Source organism: Lolium perenne, chromosome 6 (assembly GCF_019359855.2).
Source record: "Lolium perenne isolate Kyuss_39 chromosome 6, Kyuss_2.0, whole genome shotgun sequence".
In the NCBI taxonomy this organism is placed as follows: domain Eukaryota; kingdom Viridiplantae; phylum Streptophyta; class Magnoliopsida; order Poales; family Poaceae; genus Lolium; species Lolium perenne.
In genome coordinates, this window is record NC_067249.2 from 37770181 (window position 1) to 37776180 (window position 6000).

Here is a 6000-nt window from a genome sequence, read left to right on the forward strand (position 1 = left end):
TTAGGGTTAGGGTTTGGTTTGTGTTTGATTAGGGTTAGGGTTTGGTTTGTGTTTGAACATTTACTTATCGATTTAATTCTTTTGCAGAAACAATGGATCAATTCGAACGGGACTTGGAACAGGAAGACATATTCGCGGACATAATCCGCGATGGTACAGAAGCCGACCGAGCCGGCTCCGGTGATGGAGAAGCCGACGGCTCCGGTCATGGAGAAGCCGACGGCTCCGGTGATGGAGAAGCCGACGGCTCCGGTGACGGAGAAGCCGACGGCTCCGGTGACGGAGAAGCCGACGACGGCTCCGGTGACGAGGTATTAATGGATTTCTATATGTACATATGTATTGAGGCATTAGTATAGAGGCATTAATGCAATTCTATATGTATTCTCTTAGGCCTCCGAAGATAAGATAGAGAAACGAGGCCCGGCAAAGAAGTTGACCAAGAAAGACCACTTCACAATTGAAGCTATATCACCGGAAGGCCAACCGGTGGTACCCGAGAATGTCGGAGTGAAGTTCAAAAATCAGTGCGGAGTTGTGGTTAGAGATCGTGTCCCGATCACTGTCAGAGAATGGAACAAGACGAAGAATCTGTCCGAAAATCAGGTTGCCGATAGGTACAAAGACACACTTTTCAGAGACCTGATGGCACATTTCACTTTGCCAGATTTGGGATCGGAGTCTGAGAATGCTAAGCAGCGAGAGCTAGTGAAGAAATGGGCTCTTAAGAAGATGGGGGAACTTTTCCGGGCGTATAAGAACCGGTTATGGAAAAATTATAAGAAAGACAAGAAGCCTCCATTATTCGAGAACTACCTAGCGAAGCAGGAGCATAAGCAGGAAGAATTTGTGAGGTACAAAGAATCAGAGGAGGCTGTGAACCTGTCAGCGAAAAACAAGAAGAATGCAAGCGAGAAGAAATATCACCATCATACGGGGCGAGGGGGCTACGGAAGAGCCATGCCTAAGTGGGATGCACAAGAGGCTGAGATGGAGCTGAACGGGATCACTCCGAACCCACGCGAGAAGGATGGGACATAAGGGCTCGAAATTGGTTCCTCGCGCATGGCTGTGAGTATGACATGAAGACAGGGAACATTGTTGAAAGTGACACCAGGGTTAGGGTACCCAGCAAAAATGGATTGAAGTGACGACAGATATAAAGGCGGGAAAACTAAAGTTGGCTCCCGATAGAGAGAAAGACTTGCTGACGCTTGTCCTCGGTAATCCTGAGAAGGGAGGACGAACAAGAGGCTTCGGCCCTAGTGTTCCGTGGTCGCTTGGGTTTCCGGCCGACGCGGAGACTTATAGAAGCCGAGCGAGAGCTAAACAACGCCAGCTGGAGGTGCAGAATGACCGGATGGCCGAGTTCCAACGCCGACTTGACCAGCAGCGGCGGGAGCTTCAGCAGCAGCAGCGGGAGATAAATGAACTAAAAGGACAACGCCCGCGTATAATACCGCTGAAATATCTCAGCAACGAGACAAGCGCGTGGCCGACTCGGAGGCCCCTCCTACACGGATGATGATAGATGCCGGTCCTGGCGACCCCTTGGATGGAATCAAGGAGACAACACCTTGTGATCTCCATGAGGTGTTCAGGAAGGTTTCGTTAAGGTGGCGGTCGGCTATGTCTTACCGGCATTTGGACCTGAAGGTGAGCCGGCAACATGGCATGGCAATCCGATTCCAGCTTGGCTATGCTCGTGTCGGGGTGGATTCGGTTGTCCCGCAGTGGGAGACATTGGAGCTCCATATCCCTGGAGGTGATGGGGGGCTTACACTCGTAGAGGTGCCGGGAGAAATCATTCTCTGGGAAAAGAAGAACATCAGGCTGCCAGGCTGGGTAGCACCTAGTACCGGTCGTCCCAGCGGGTCACCATCACCTCCTCCAGGTGATCGCAGCCACCATCACCTCCTCCTACTGATCACATGTCGCCACCATCACCCCGTGGGTACGACGTCGACCACGACATCGGTAGTCCATCTCCATCTCCGGCGCCGCCGCCTCCGCCCACTAAGACTCGGAATGCACCCAGCCGGAAGCGTTTCAAGAGTCCTATCCCCAAGAGGTCGCCCCTCCCAAAAGTACCCAAGGTTCCTCCCCCGTCCTTGGGATCTTACCGTCGAGGAAAATGCGGCCGCTGTTGCGAAACACAACTATGATCATTTCCATAAGCCAAAACCTCCAGCGCGAGCCATACACGAGAGAAGCAAATAGAATATGCTACTAGTTTTCTGAACACACCATCGCGATGAGTTACACGAGAAGAAGGATGACTATACACGCACTCTTGCGAAGGTAATTGACCAAAAGAAGGATGAAAAGGATAAGGAGAAGGACATTGCTGGCACGAGCAAATCATCAGCTAGAAGTGCAGATGAGAAAAGGTCAAGTTCAACAAGTGCACCCCTCAAGGCCAAGCAAACGACAAAAGGCAAAAAGAGAAAGGAAGTTCCCCTCCTCGGTGCTCAGCCCAAACAATCGATCCCAGGACTCACAGTGCTTAATGTTCCCAAGCTGTACCAGGAACATCATGGTGGTATCGATATGGAAGAAGCTGCAAGGCTAGCGGCTGCTTGTCTCGATTACCGTGGAGGAATTGCTGTCTGCAGCAGATGCCGACATACCCACCGCTGATATAGCTCCTAAATTTGTCTACGGGCCGACTTGGTCAGCAGAGAGCAGCTGCATAAACTGCCAACACATATGCGGAATTTGCATCTGTGGTACCTTGATGCATGCAAGGAGAAAAAAATGTACATCGTGGCGAGTATACCATGGGAATATTACTACCGAAAGGAGGAGATCCATATTGAGATGAATGAACTCTGGCAGTTATTCAATCTAGAAGCCCTCGACAAATCTCTCATGAGTTGCTATTGCTTGTAAGTTGTTAACTACATATAAGTTCATTTTCATTCAGTTCATGTTCGTTTTCATTGCATATATATACTCATTATATCTTATGGGTTCTCTTTTGCAGATCAAGATCGGTGAGTGCAAAAGTAATAATATTATCAATGTTGGGTTTGTTGACCCAGATAAAATACATGTTGAAACGGTGAAGCATAAACGCGAAGAAACGGGGGGAAACCTACTAAGGTTTTTGGGGCAGCAATATTTCTGTGATTCAATATTGTTTCCTTACAACTACGAGTGAGAGTCTTAATGATCTTTTATATATGCACATTCAATTTTTCTTACTCGATGTTAAGTGTAATTCCTGACGTATATGCATAACATGTGCAGCTTCCACTGGATTCTACTAGACATTCAACCTGATAAGGGAATAGTTGAAGTAAAAGACCCACTGAGTAGAGGCCTGGACGGGTTCCGGTGACTTGCGTAGTTGCTCCAAGTGTAATTTCCTTCATCGCCGCGCTTTATCTTTCGTGAGATATCAATTAATTATCCACTCATTCAATCATTCTTTTGCATGGCAGGGCTTGGCAAGCTTTGAAGAATGTTCATAAGGAGATTACCTTTGCAAAGAAGCTAACATTTAATCCTGTACCGTGCCCCCAGCAGCCACAAGGGACGAATCTATGTGGATACTACGTTTGCGAGTCCATTCGCATGTTAACCACTGAGAAGCAGAACAGAAATAAATTCGACGTAAGCAATAACATTCACAACTTTATTTATTATCATCAATATTTCGTTATCAAGACTGATATAGTCATACTCATCTCATTTTCGTATATAGGTCGACTTCATGCGGGACAGACTCCAACCAAAGGAACATGCACTAGGAATCGCGGAGTAACTGGCGGGACTTTTGGTTAGAGAAGTCATAAACAACAAAGGCTTGTTTAGTCCAGATAGTTGTTCTACCTCCAAATAGACGGTCGTTAGTACCGTTTGTCGATCGTGAGCTCCATGTATATATGTAGGGAACCTACGAATATGTGTAAGGGGAATCGACTTCTGCTTCCAATATTTGTTTGATCGATCTATATATATATATATAATGAATGAATGTGTACAACTTCTAGTAGCGTACAAATATATGCAACTTTTATTTTCGGACGAAAAAAATGAAATAACAGGCGGTCGGTGGCGGGGGGGAGGGGTGCTGCACCCCTCAAACCCTAAAGCAGAAGCGTTGTGCGCGCGCCACGTAGAGGGCCTTTTGTCGCGGGTGGTAATACCGCCCGCGACAAAAGGGCCTGTGCCCTGCGCGCCCCGCGGCTGCCACGTGGTGGACCTTATGTCGCGGGTCGTAAGTGACCCGGGATAAAAGGCCACCCTTTTATCGCGCCTTGCTTGTCGCGGCTAGCCGCCCGCGACAAAAGGCCCTAACCACCCGGATCAAAAGGCATGTTTTCCACTAGTGAAGATGGATAGGGGCGGGTGGGAAAACACGCCGGCAGATCAACAATTTCAGTTTCGGTTTGCATACATGCCTCTGAGGCCATCCTACCCCAGATGCTATCGCTTTTGAAAGTGCTATCAGTTGAATGCAATACTGACTGAGCATATCACTCTTCTTTTGCTTCAGGGAGAGCCCATCATACTCAACCTCACGTAGTGATGCACATACAGGCCGGTTAATTAGATATTGAACATGTAAGATACTACGTACTGTTTGATGGATTAATAAGTATTTACTCTTGCCAATCTGATCCCAAATTTAGTGTTTCAGTCTAACAAAAATTAAAACGTGGAATATTAGTGTGGATTGGTTTGACTGTAGGTGGCAACTGTCGTGAGCGGTGCGAGACTTCAATCAATGTGAACATCACTGACGTGCACCAATACAGCGGGCTGCTCAAAGGTTTTCACCCCTTGATGCCCCCATCTGCGGCCATTGGCGTGTGGTCGCATGGGAGGAATATAAATTGGCGCATAATTTTTTATTGAACTTACAATTTTTTTGCTTCTGGCATCCGACGCACCCCTAAAAAAAAAGACTCACTGGGGTCACAGTGGGGCTCATATTTCCTAGAACTTGTTGTAATTACAAGCATAGAAATCGCAATAATCATCGAAAGATCCGTAGCAACGCACGGACAACTTAATTTATTAGTAATTATAAACAATTTTTTTCGGTCAGGGCTTAGAAAAATAAAGCAATATGTTTCGTAAAGAAAAGTAAAAAAATTAATGCCATCTGTATAGGACCAAGCAAGCAATTCGTCGAACTCCTAATTAAATGGCACGAACAATACCTGAACTTGTTGAATCCCTTATCTCGGGTGCGGGGATAAACGCACTTTTTCAGCAAATTTCAATATTCGTACCAGTTAGTCCAGTTCTCCTGCAGTTTATAAAAACATGATGAAACATCATAGGACAAATGACAAATCTTATAGCACCAAATTAACGGTAGAAACATGCATGATAGTTATATATATCGTCCATGACTCTACGGCAGAAACGCGGCGTTTCAAACGCCATGTTCCGCGCCCGCGTGAGAGAGAGAGCTTTACCTTGCGGAGACAGAGCTAGGAGTGAGGACGCCGGCGGAGGCCGTTGTCAATGAAGTACTTGAGCAGTCGAGCGACGGAACGGCCGGGCAGATCGAGAAGGTGCTTGGAGGTACTGGGGCTCTCAGCGAGAATTTGATATGGGCTGTGAGGTGAAGGGTGAAGGGGCTCGGTGCCTTTCGAGATATCTAAAGAAGAGGGGAATCCAGAAATCCGTCGGATGAGTTTCTCGCCGTTATAACGGACGGGCGTGATGCGTCTCTCCGGAGACACAGCGGTCAAAACTGGATCTATTGCCTGTGTGGACGATCATGTCAAAAAACTTATCTTCTCGTCTAAAGAAAAAAAAAATCCTTATATTCTTGCCTAACAAACTCCATGAACACCAAGCGCCGCTGAGCAGCGTAGGCGCGGGAGCTGACAGAAGTAGGCAACTATCCACTTTGCCTTTTCTTTTGCGACGAGCTGACACAAATATGTTGTTGAGAATAAATCTTCATAGCCTTTTTTTGAGAGTCATCAATTCGTAATTTAAAAAAGTTGGCTAGTGCATCAATATTATATGGAA

The 6000-nt window shown here is 46.9% G+C and overlaps 1 protein-coding gene across 2 annotated transcripts in view; it reads right to left on the reverse strand.

Moving 5' to 3' along the window:
- The window catches only part of LOC127308327 (putative disease resistance protein RGA1), a 35166-nt gene extending 29453 nt beyond the window's left edge, over positions 1–5713 (reverse strand). For both annotated transcript variants that reach the window (XM_051339119.2, XM_051339118.2), the window contains exons 1-2: positions 5436–5713; positions 5175–5263 (exon numbers count right to left, since the gene is read on the reverse strand). The gene's annotated coding sequence lies outside the window, so the exon portion shown is untranslated. The remainder of the gene's footprint in view (positions 1–5174; positions 5264–5435) is intronic.
- Positions 5714–6000: the final 287 nt, after the last annotated feature.